Genomic DNA, 14,113 nt, shown 5'->3' with positions numbered 1-14,113 from the left:
TTTACCATTGTGGCTCTAGTTTGAGGCAAATACTCTTGCCACTCCATCACATGCCTCAGCCACGATTCTTGCTCACACTATACATTTTTTTTTTGGGTATACCACTATAGACTTTTTAGCTCCCCTAATACACATTTCTTACCGTATCATTTAGGTGGAAATTAGGTCTGGGCTTTTCTTGTGGGCCAATGTTTTTGTCATCAGAAATCTACAATAATTCTATTTTTAAACATGAGGATATCAAGCCCAAAAACATAGAGCAATACTAATGAAAAAATAATCGCAACAAAAATAAAGAGGAATTAATTATTATAATTCTATTGAATTAAATTCCTCTATTAAAGTAGTACACCAAAAAAAAATTCTTCTAATAAAATAAAAAAATTCATAGAGTAAAAAGAATGAGACACTAATGATTTTTGTCAAGGTAATGGATATACAGTCATACATAATACAAAATATAATTTAATAATAATAATAATTTATTTCTCATTTCATCACTTAATTAATTTTTTATTTTAGATAAGTATATTTACTTAATAATAGGGCTAGAAATAAATCAAATTGAGTCGAGTTAGAATAAACTTAAATTTAATTTATGAAATTTAAGTTCGACATACGACTCAACTCATTAATAATAAATGAACTTATTTGTAAAGTTCAAATTTAATTTACAAAAAATTCACAAGCTAATTCAAACTCACAAAATGATTCAAATAACATTAGCATAATTTATAATTTTATATAACTAAATTATAACTTACGTATACAAAACTATTAATTATATATATATTTTCTTTTCTTTTTTTCCAATACTACAAGTCCTCACTTAGATTAGATCCCAATGTGGGAGTGAGCCTTAGAGTCCCTATAAGAATCAAAACAAACCACACAACACAAGCACCAGCTACAAATTACAAAGAACTACGAACTAAAACGGCCAACACAAATTCTAAGAACACCAAGCCCAGAAATCATCACAACACATCAAAACCTAAAAACAGCAATTAATCACACCCAACACCTAAAGCATCAAACTACTCAGCATATATAGAGCTTTCTTTCCTCTATCATAATTATATATATATAAGAACTATATATGTGTACAAAATTATATATCATTATTATAAAATAATTAGAAACATAAAATACATAATAGATATAATCAAACTACTTCACAAACTAATGTATTAAACTCATCTAAATTTAAATTTTGTTTATTTAATATATGAGCTAAAATTTAGATTTAAGTTTAATTTACAAGTTCATAAACTCAGTTTAGTTGTTAACAAATGGCTCACTTTCATCTCTATCTAAGAGCGAGCCACATGTAGTAGTTGAAGAAGAGTCAAGAGAAAAGGGTATAAAAAGATATTATATTTAACTCAAAATTTTAAAATAGTAAATTAATGAGTCTCTTATTTTATAAATTTTTCATTTTTTTTGTTTTCTTTAATGTGAGACTAATTTTATATACTCCTTATACTTGTAATATTAACATATATATGTTCCCAATTAATCATTTTGTTGTGTATGATATCATTAGTAAATATTCTACATGTTATCACTTAATGTAATGATGAAATCAACGACCCTTTTAAGGACAGACAAAACCTTATACTTAGAAATTACTACTTTTTAAAGCTGTTCATAAATTAATAAGTATAGGTGTCAACAAATATTAATCATGCATGCCATAATAATTAATTGACACTCACATTACAATAATATATCATAAACTTTATTGTCGTACATTCAATTCAAAGCATAAAGCGCTCCCTCTTCATTTTCAGAATGGGCTTCATGATCAGTTATGTAAAGATTTGTTTACAAGATATATATCTCTATATTTTGAAAAAAAAAAATTACAAAGACATCTCAATATTTGGATGCTTTTGATTCCACATATAAGGGCATCATGTTTGCAGCGTGGAAGATAATATCAAGTTGTGTTTCTAGATTAATTATAATATTTCTAGATATATATTTTACATCTCTATTATTACAATTTATAATCTTAAAACAAAGATCTGGTACCTTTAAAAAAATAAAATAACTCTTTATTATATATTATTATATAATAAATCTAATTTTATATATACGTAACATAAAATTAATCTGCCTAATATATAGAATGGGACAGGTTGTATTCACGTTTAATAGTCATTTTTTAAATTTATTTGTGTGAAACAAAAAAGAAATAAGATTGTTGAGCCACTTTCATTTTCTAGTATATATATAGAGTGGGATGGATTGTATTTCGTTATGATTTTGCAGTCACTGCCTCTAAAATATCATATCTTTCTATCTATTTTGCAGGCTTCGTCAAGGCAATGCTCCCTTCCATGATTTCGCAGTCTTGGAATGCAAAATAGTTTGAGCATGCGAAACTGTTGTGGCTGCAAATTTATAATAATATGAGAAAATTTTAGGAAGTCACCAGTTTTAACTTTTTAAGTAATTTTGGTTATTATTTAATCAGTATAAATATTAAATTATTTTTAATAAATAAATTTTATTAATTTTTAGATGTAAATTTTGAAAGATGTGGATGTGAATTATATTGATTTATGTATATAAATATAAATTCTTAGTAAATACAAGTGTAAATTATAGGGGTGGTAAAGAGGGACGGTCCGTCTCAATTAGCCCGTTTAAGTCCCCGCTATAAAATGGAGTGGACCGGTCCATTCCACTAATTAAGATGTGTTTAAAATATTAGTCTATCCTACTTTATAACGGATTGATAGAATAACAGATTAGTCCGTTTGATTTTTTTTAAAATTAATTTATTAAAATTAATAAACAATAATAATTAAAAAATTTAATACAAATGAAAAAATTAATCAAATTACAATATAATTTTTTTACTATCCTTTTTTAAAATTTTAACTTCAATAAAATTGTTCAAAATAATATTTGTCAATAGAACCATTTTTATTTTAAAAAATAAGTCACATAATTTGAGTAAATATATCAAAGTATAAAACAAAATAAATAAAGTTAATAACTAATTAAAAGAAGAATAAAAATAAAAAAAAGTGTTTGAAAATTATATAATTATTAATTTTACAGCACTAATCACTCTTTTATTTAATAAAAAAAATAAAAGTCTTTGACTCGGCGAACCGATTCACTCACCCCGTCAAAATTCATAAATTTGGTCGTGCGAATTTGGCAGTTTTTTTTTGGTTTGGTGGGCTCTAAATTCTAACCCGACCCGACCTTTTTAGCGAGTCGGTCCGACAAATTCAGCTTATTTTGTCATCCCACAAATTATATGTTTTTTATATATAAATATCTGTAAATATAAGTATAAATTATTATTGATCAATCATAAAAAAATTATTACTAACTAAATACTAATTTAAAATAATAATATTTATTGCTTCCGTAACATTGTCTTATATATTATATACTACGTAAAATGCTATATTTGTCTAGAATAGTAAATATAATTTTTTATTTATTTAAAAAATTCTAAATTACAAATATATTATTTTTGCCACAGGTAGAAATAAGTAAAACATGCAATAAAAAATAATTAAATAAGCTCATGATGACACGTATGTTTTCCTCTAACAAAACAACAGATATATGTGTACATAGAGACGTCTAGTATTCATGACATTTTAATACATATTAACAAAAGCAAATGCATTAATCAATCATCACTTGGGATTGATGGGAAATAAAAAACCTATGAAAGAAACTTTGATTTTGAGTTGATTTTTGTTGTGTGAAAGTAATATCAATCAATTAAGTATCCTAAGATCGGGACTGAATAAGTTTTTGTCAACGGATGTGACCTCTCTGTAGATGACTCTATCCACTGCCATATCCATCCATGCATTGTTATTTCTTGCAACCACACATGTGCTTGTATAAATTAGAATTTAGAGTTTAACTACTCTAAATTAATTAGTAAGTGAATTATCCGAAAATAGTGATAGTGCAGAGATCTTTTTTGATATAATGGCAGCACGAACAACGCCGTGGTGACATCAGTGACTAACCAGCAAGTTGTATTAGGATTTTTTGATACATATATAAGTAAATTCTAGTATGTTTATGTTAGGATTTAGTTGAATTAGTCTCACATGGTTTAAAATAGCAAATAGAATGGGTGGCCTAAGTTATAAATATGAGGCTAAGTTCTTCATATTTTTTGTACTAGTCTGAAACACTTAAAGATTGTATTTAACTTTTTTTTTCTCTATACTCTTTGATTAGAGAGTGTTATGAGGTGTAGTTAAATATTTACTTTGAGAAAGTGTGGGTGTACTGAGGTGCCGGTGTTAGAGAGAAAGAAGTCTATGTATTGTAACAATTTTCACATAGTGATATTCTCTAGTTGTCCTTTGACAACGGCCGTGGTTTTTTCTCCGATAATTGGAGTTTCCACGTTAAATTCTTGTGTTGTGATTGTCTATTTTATTTCTCTGTCAAAGGTATTTTTCTCAAGGGGGAATGATGTCCTATTCCCAACAAGTGGTATCAGAGTTTTGGTTTGGTGGGATTTATTCTTAGTATGCTCTGTGGTTGCAGCCTAGTCTGACCTTCCACATCAGAAAAGAATTTTGTCCTGTAGCTTGAGGTTGATCTTTGGTTGCTATTGTTGTTGCTGGAAGGCAGTGTGACACTGTGAGAGTGCAGTTTGGAAAGGTTCTGGCTAAGGAAAGACTTGGTATTTAAGTGTGTCCATTGTGACCCACCTCTCTTTCTTGGGGACCTTTCCTAGTGCACGGTCTACAGTTGAGTTATACTATTCCAGTATACGGTTGCAACATTGTCAGGATATTCAAGTGCTGTGAAGCTTGAAATAGAGAAATTTGATGGAAGAATCAATTTTGGCTTGTGGCAAATACAAGTCAAGGATGTGTTGATACAATCAGGTTTGCACAAGGCGTTGAAGACAAGAAGTATTCTCATGGTATTACCGCACTGCCATGGATAAGGATAAGTTGTGGCAATCGAGTCCACAATTGCACACGGGCATTGTTTGGCGTTGAGATGCAAGGTGTGTGGCGGAGTTAGGTCGATGGCTGAAGAACTTCCAGGAAAAGCCAATTTGGAAGTTGCACTATGAATTTTCAGCAATATTTCGATCTGTACCAAGGCAAAATGCTTAGAGTGGTCTAATTCCAAGTGAGTATACTTTCATGGTGGAGTATGATAGTTCTCTGAACTATGATTGTCGGTATAGACAATGGCAGCAAAGAATTGTCGGTGTTGACAATGGAAGTTGAAGATGTGTGACTATTTCAATCAAGGTGGAGATTGTTAGGATTTGGTTGAATTAGTCCCACATTGCTTAGGATAGCAAATGGAGTGGGTGGCCTAGGCTATAAATATGAGGCTAAGTTCTCCATATTTTTTGCACCAGTCGGAAACACTTAAAGCTTGTATCTGATTTTTCTTTTCCTCTATACTCTTTGATTAGAGAGTGTTGTGAGGTGTAGTTAAATATTTGATTTGAGAGAGTGTGGGTGTACTGGGGTGCCAGTGTTAGAGAGAAAGAAGTCTATGTGTTGTAACAATTTTCACATAGTGATATTCTCTGGTTGTCATTTGACAACGGCCGTGGTTTTTTTTCCGGTAATTGGAGTTTCCACGTTAAATTCTTGTGTTGTGATTGTGTCTATTTTATTTATCTGTCAAAGGTATTTTTTCAAGGGGGAATGGTGTCCTATTCCCAACAGTTTATGTTTATGTAACTATACAGTAATCATAAATTGTAAAAAAATAATAAAGAGAGGAAGCAGCGGCAGTAGCGACGGCGGTGAAAATAGTGACCAGAGCGATGATGCTAACGGAGGGAGTTACTGGAGGTGGTGGGAGAGGGAGAGAGAGAAAGATTCCAATTTAGACAAATTTAACGTCAGTTTTATCGGAAGATAAATGCATTGCGCATGACCAAAACGCTTTGTTTCATTAATTGAATTTTGTCATCAATTTACTGGCGGATAAATCTGACAGTAATACATTACGCATGACCAAAATGCCATGTTCCTTGAGCTTTATCATCGAATAAATCTGACGATAATGATCGCGCCAATTTTTCTTTTTTTTTCTCCAAATATTACCAGCAAATTTACTATCAGAAAATTCAATCTGACAGTAACTTTTTTATCAACAAATTTATTTCCAAATCCACGTGTAAATCCGCTTTTATTGCGTATGGAGGCTCATGACAGTGAGCCAAAAATTCGCCATAAAGTTATAGCGGATGGCGTTGCGAAAAATGGCGAAAATGACGACTTACCTAAAAAATATACATATATGTACAAAAAAGTATGCAGAAAAATTACAAATATAATAAACTATAAAATCTATCTATATAAGCAACTTTCTAGTCATAAAACATCTAATTAATATAGCAAATATAGTAGCAAGTTTAGCAAATAAACATAACATCAATTTCAAATCATAACTCAAAAGTTATAAGCAAGCCATAAAATAGAAGATAAAAACATAAAAACTATAACCATCTACATTCTAGCTAGCTCTCATCAAATTCATCCAAATTAAAACGATTATTATTATGTCCTTCTCCCCCTCATCATCCTCCGGTATCATTGAATTGAATATCCTCTTCTTGTTCTTCTTCATTTTTAGAATTCTCTTCATCTTCAAATTCTGGTTCTTCTTCCTCTTCCATAATTACTGCCTTTCTTTTTTCTTTTTTTGAAGTCTTAGACCTACTTGGTCCACTCTTTGCACCACCTCTTGCAGTTGCATGTTCTTTTCTTGTTCTATTTTGTTGTCTTCTAGTATTTATCGTAGGCTCATGTCCTCCCATTACTTCAAAAACAAGGTTCCAACTCAAAGTGTTGTCATCTTGATAAACCAAATCAACAACATCATTCACATTATCATCATCTTGAAAGGTGGCAGTCCCAATTTCTCCCACTAACCACTCATTACACTCATCAATGTCATTGAGTGCAATAGGGTCAACTTCATCTTTGAGGTTGTACCTCTCGATGAGTTGTCGGTTATACTTTATGAAGACCAAATTCTTCATCCTTTCATGATCAAGCCTATTTCGTTTCTTAGTATGAATATGCTCAAATATACTCCAATTGCGCTCACATCCAGAAGCAGTACAAGTCTAGCTCAAGATCTTGATAGCAAGATCTCGTATGTTTGGACAAGCTTCATGCCCATATGTCCGTCACCTAAATGCTATAAAATTGAAATAAATTTGTCTAAGTCTTTAACTGAACTAAATTTATAAAGTTTTGTAAAATTTATAGAAATTTTACAGGGTGAAAACTTTTTCCTCTGAGATTTTGCAAAGGCTGATCCAAAAAGTCCATAGCCGGCCTTATATAGTGCTTGCTCTTCCAATATCTTCTCTTGCACATATATACTTGGCACCAATTTAGTGATGCACTCAAACCACTCCTTTGTAACTTCTAAATCCAACTCAATGCAAGGATGATCATAAAACAATTCCGGATTCAAAAAATGACCAGCTGCATACAACGGACGATAAAGTTGGCATTTCTATCTGTTGTCAATGATTTTAAAAACTTCATAATATTTGCTCACATCATTAGAAAATATTTTCATAATGTATTCCTTTACCTTTTCAATTGTTTCATATATATAACCCATTAGTGGTTTCTTCCCCCCATCAACAAGCCAAAGCACCTGAACAAGAGGACCCATGATCTTAAGGGTGTACTTGACATGATTCCAAAACGAGGGCCTAATAACAATCTTTGTTGCCTCCCTCTCCTTTGTCTTCCTTGACAACTTATTCCTTGTCCACTCATCCGAAGTGAACATTTTTCTTAGATTTCCTTTCTCCTCATAAAGCCTTTCCAAAGAGAGAAATGAAGTGGCGAATCGGGTGACTGCATGCCTCACCAATTTCTTGTCATTTGTGACGTATCTCAACATGGATAAAGTGCTAGAGTGGCTATAAGTGAAGCTAACCAAAGAAATGTCACTTTTTATAATTTTTTGGATTAATGGTATCTTCCCAATATTTTCAAGCATCAAATCCAAACAATGGGCAGCAAAGGAGTCCACAACAAATTAGGTCTTTTCTCCATCAGCAACTTACCGGCTAGAACATTGTTGCTCCCGTTGTCAGTTACAACTTGAACAACATTTTCCTCCCCAATTTCCTCAACAATACCATCAAGAAGCTCAAACATTTTTTCACCCGTCTTCACATAATCAGAGGCATCAATAGACTTAAAAAACACTATCACAGCAGGAGAGTTTACAATAAAATTGATAATGCTCCGTTATCTCTTATCCGTCCAAGCATCTGACATAATAGAGCATCCATACTTTTTTCATTGTTCCTTATGACCCTTCAACAAGTCTTTGGTGTATTATTCTAACTCCTCATTCAGGAGTGGAACCCTTAGAGTATGATAAGTGGGAGCAGGTAAATTAGAACCAAAGTTTCCAACAGCCCACAACATTTCTTGAAAACTCTTCAACCTCACTGGATTCAATAGAATCCCAGCTTGGTAGAACCACCGGGTTATGTACCAATGAACTCTACGAACTGCTTTCTTATTACATGATTCTTTGATATTCTGTTGCCTCAATTTTTCCTTTTTATTTCTTGCAATGGCAGTTTTGGATCTTTTCATAAACAAGTCCATTGGATCTCTCATAGAACTTGCACCCCCTCTAGCTGTTGCCATTGGAGTTGGATTTAGAATTTCATCAATTTCTTGAGCATCTTTCTCCAACAATCCAAACCCCAAATTATCTAAATCAAGCTCCCTAGCATTGACACTATGTTCTTCAGTGCTTGTCGGTGTAGAATTTTGTCTTTCTCGATTTTATTCTGATTGTAAAACTCTCATAATTCAACAATAACATCCTTTGGGACCATTTTACATCCAGCAACATTTCCAAGATTAATCATTAAGTGCTCCTTTGCCCGTGTAATTCCTCATCTTATAATTTTTCACAAAAATTACATATGGTGTCATTGGTATTTTCTTCTTCTACAGCACTAACATATTTTCATCCTGGATCAATCCTACTAGCACGAACAGCAGCTGTAGGACGAGCAGCAGTTCCAGCAGCATGGCCAGCAGTGGCAGGGGCAGGGGCAGGGGCAGGAGAATCAGAATTACGGACTGGTCTAGAAGTTGACATGGTGAACTGAACTGAAAGAAAAAAATTGAAGGAAGAGAGGTTTATGAGGGAAGAGAATGAGACAGTGAAGTGAGTGAACTGAATGAAAAAAATGAACTGTAACTTCTACGAACCATAAAAAAGAGGGAACTGTGGTGATGAGTGGCAATGACCACCAGCGGTGACGGGCGGCGACGAACGACGATAGGCGGTGGCGACGGGCAGTGACGGACGGCGATAGGCGGTGGCTAAGATCGGCGGTAATGGGAGGCAGAGAGAAGAGAGAAAGAGAACAGAGATAGAGAGCTGTTTTGGACGTTTAAAGAGGAACAGTCATTTTTAAATTGCAGCGGTTGAACTGGGTAACATGTATCATTTAGGATTTTGCTAATTTTCCGAATTACCTTATAATTTTTTTGAAAAATCCGAAAAAACTCGTCATTTTCACCATTTTCATGACAGTCCACCATGACGTAAATTCAATTCTATTTTATCCGTGAATTGAGAATTTCTCCACAATAATCCTACCTATATTATAAAATTTTTCATTTGATCCCACCCGATCTTACACGGAACAAATCAAATTTTTCCAATCAAATACATTAGTTAGTCATTCTATATTTCATAAATATACTAATAAAACAAAAACTACAAAATTAAGTTCATATTAAAATTAAAAATAAGAAAATAATAATGAAATCATGTTAAAATTACAAAAAAAAAGGTGTAGATTCAATCTCTATCAACTTTTTTATTATATATGTATAATAATTTTTAATTACACATGATAATATATCTGAGATGAAAAAAAGTCCGTGAGTTAGATTTAAACTCGCATTCAACTCTACCCTCCGCTTAATCCACTATGCTCTTAACCCATTCTATTGCGAGTTAGGTTGTGAATCTTACGTGAATATATTGGATTAGATTAGATATCCACAAATAAAATTATTATTGCCAGCCTTACATGACAGTATCTAAACTGCTAGTATATATAGATATTTTATTTATATTTTACCTAATAATAAAAGAGAAACTAAGTTGATATTTTGAAAGAAAAAAAAGAAAGAACTATGCCTTGATATTATTTGCATCAATAATAATTAATTGCAAACCCGCTAAAGGTCATGAAACAAGACAAAGCATAAGAAAACGAACAATTTTATAATTTGATTCCATTTACAATCTGGAACCCACTAAACACTGAACACTTGTCCTTTTATTCTTCTTGTTCTTCTTATCTATTTGGTTGCTTCATTCACAAGCTGTTAGTTTAATTTTGTTAATAAATAGCTATTGAAATTAACTTAAGGATTTTACTTATAACTTTCAATCAATATCTTTCTTAAGGAACAACGAGAGACAAATTTGCATTTGAAAATCTTCTCTTTTGTGTTGATATTTTTGCCTCAAAGAAAGCAACTGCTTCAATTGACAAGAGGAAATGCTATAACCAATGACGAAAAAATGAAAAAGTGAAATAAAAATAACAAGAAAATCTATTTTTTATTACGTTCGAAATAATTTATTTGTATGAACGGTGTGTTAGGCTGTGAGTGTTAATTATGCTTTAGTTAGTTAGTTGAAGAAGTTATCAGTTAGTTAGTTAGAGAAGTGATGAGCTAACTAAATTTCACTAAGAACTTTCATAAATGTAACTTTTGATAGGGTTAAGAAATTTGCAACTTTTATGTTTAAAAAGGTAAGGGAGTTAGTGCGAATGAATTGAGTTTGTTCATGATTTTCCTAGAGGCGAGGCTTCTCGTCTTCAGTTCCTCTTCATTATTTCATATTAATTTTTTACTATAAAAGTTAATATTATTATAAAAGAGCCATTTACATAAAAATGTCAAAATTATTTTTTTAAGAATATTTTTTAATAATTAAAATTTAACACATATAGACAAATCAGTTTAGCAAAAAAATTAATAAATTAAATTTTAAACCGATATAAATTAATATTTTTTATAAAAAATTACTACAATATCCCTATTATAAAAGACAACTAAAATATCCCTATTATATATATTGAAAACTTTAAATTCTAAAATTTAGGATTTTTAAAATTAATATATATAATAGGAGTATTTTAGTTATTTTTTATAATAGGGGTATTGTAGTAATTTTTTATAAAAAAATATTAATTTAGACTAATTTAAAATTTGGTTACTATTTTTTTTGGTCAAATTAATTAATTTATCTAGTCTAATTTTGACAAAAATTAACACAGTTTAATCAATTATACGTGTTAAATTTTAATTATTAAAAAATATCTTAAAAAAAATGTTTTAGACATTTTTATTTGAGTGGCTCTTGTTATAAATAGAAAAACATTTAGAATATTTAAATTGAGTACAAGATCAGACCTAATTAATCAGTTAAATGTAACTTATTTTACAAATTACACTAAATTTTTTTTGAGATATAATTAAAGCAACAAATTCCTAGTGACACTACAAATTTTTTTTTTGGGGTTAAAGCATCGGTTTATTTTGGGTAATTATAACGGTTTGAACCACCATAATACTTAAGAATCGTGTTTTTAAGAAAAGCCGAAATTTTAAGTACCTTTTTAGATATTACGTTGATTTTTAAAACCCTGCATAATTCAAATTGTTAAAACAACGACTTTCTTCAAATTTAAAATAATGGTGGAAATCGCGGTTTTAACAAGATAAAATGGTAACTTTTTGTATTATTATGAGAACTACATCAAATCGATCAATTTGACCGAACTAACTAAGAACTAATCACTAAAGCGGTACAGTTTAGATAAAATATCCATTAGCATTGAACGTCTTAAAAAATCGGTCAAATAACCAATTAACTAGTCAAACACATTTAATTTTTAGCAGTTAACTAATTTAAAAACCTTTAAGTTTTTAAATTTTTATTTTTATCGGTTTAATTTTTAAAACTTTGGTTTATCATTATTTAAAAATCACCGTTTTTATTACCGTATTAATATATGTCGTTTTCTTATTGGTCATCCCTTAAACGCATTAGCAGTGAATTAAAACTAAAAATAAAATCTAACAAAATTTTAAACAAATTTTCACAAATTTACTGAGAAAATGAATTCAACTCAAAACCTAAAAATCACAAAACAAGTGACACGAAACTCTAAGTAGCACAAGAAAAATAAGATACGGAAAGAATTAACAAAAATTAAAGAAGAAGAAGGTAAAGGCATCACAGTAAACCTTGTATGAGAGATCTGGAGAATTATAAAATCTCTGAGTAGAAAGAGAAGAAAGTCCCTACATTATGATCATCTAAAATATAAAAAATGTAAAACATATTTTTTGTTTTCAATGTTTATAATTTTTTAAAAAAATATTTTTAAAAAATATTTTTAATGTTTAATTATTTTTAATTTTGTTCTTAATATTTTTAATTTGTATTAAAATTATCTCTAAATGTTAACTCTATCTAAGATATTAAAAATAAACTAAAAGTATTATGGGATAATTTTAAAATAAATCGAAAATATTAAAAACAAAATTAAATTAAAAATATTAAATATAAAATTAAATAAAATTAAACGTTAAAAGTATTTTTTAAAAAAATCAGCAACGTTAACAAAAAGTATATTTTATTCGTACAAAAAAAATTAATGCACAAAATAGAAAACTGAAAGAATAGTAATATATAGTGAAAAATTAACAAATCATGAATCAAAAGAAGATGATGAAGATAGAAGAAGAAGATCAAAATTTTGTATACAAATCTAAAAATGAGAACATAGTAAACGGAGAAGACACGTGCATTAAGATAAGAAACTCACACAACACAAAACGTAAAAAGCTGGATAGAAGAGAGGCTCACATTAATAAATAATAATAGAGGAGAAGCTCGACAAAAGCTACCGGAGAAAAAGCTCACGACTCACGTACTCTGCTCTTCTACTCTCAATTAAGTTTAAATTATTAGGTTATTTTTTTAATTAATTAAAATGGATTATGGCGGTTAAAACTGCCAAAATGGCTAAAATCATTATGACTACAAATATATTATGGCAACAACATAAACTATCTTAATCCACAAATATGAGATTAATTTTAATGATTGATAATATAAAATATTTTATATTATTATTTAATTATATTTGTCTTTTAGATAATTATATATATAATTAATATAAAAAATAATTATTTTTATTAATTTAATATTATATAATTAAATACATATATAAAATTATTTTATACTTTTGGTATATTAAAATTAAATTCCTCATAAATATTATAATAGTTCTATAAAATTGCCTTAATATTAATAATACCATTTTATGCAAATGTTTTTGTAGTGTGATATTTTTCTTGTGAGTTGTGATCGAGAGAAGACAAGTGTGAGGGAATAATATCCAAGTGTGAAAGCATTTGATAGTAAACTCTCAATCTTTTCGCATTCCCACGTATCGTTTGATTAGGGTAAAAAAATGGAGCGTAACTTTTTATAGACAAATTATTTAATATATAAAATAAAGTAAAAAAATTCAAATATAATTAATTTTACGTAAAATTAATAATTAAAAATTATTAGATAATTTAATGACTCTCAGCTATTAATTTAAATTTGATAGTACTTATGTTTTTATTATAAAATAATTAACAATAAAATTGTTTGTGAAAATAACTATATATATATACCCTCTTTAATAATAATGATAACAATAATATATAATAATAATAATAACAATTGAAAAACAAATTGATTCATTTCTATTTCATTTTTACTGTTTTTCTCGGCTACTACCACTACTATTATTATTAGTATTATATATACACGTGTAATAAGCCAAAGCTGCCTTTTTCATTGGTAGAGCAAACTACGTGAAATTGTGATTCTTTAGCATTCTCATGATGAACCTTGTAAATGTTATCGCTTCCCGAGGAATCAGAGCCTGTAGTGTTCTTCCAAGTAAACATATATAGTCCACAATAATTATTTACTCAAATAACAATAATAATAATATAAAATTTAATTTTAATATACT

Source organism: Arachis duranensis, chromosome 8, assembly GCF_000817695.3.
Source record: "Arachis duranensis cultivar V14167 chromosome 8, aradu.V14167.gnm2.J7QH, whole genome shotgun sequence".
NCBI lineage: Eukaryota > Viridiplantae > Streptophyta > Magnoliopsida > Fabales > Fabaceae > Arachis > Arachis duranensis.
Note: the sequence above shows the minus strand (reverse complement) of the source record.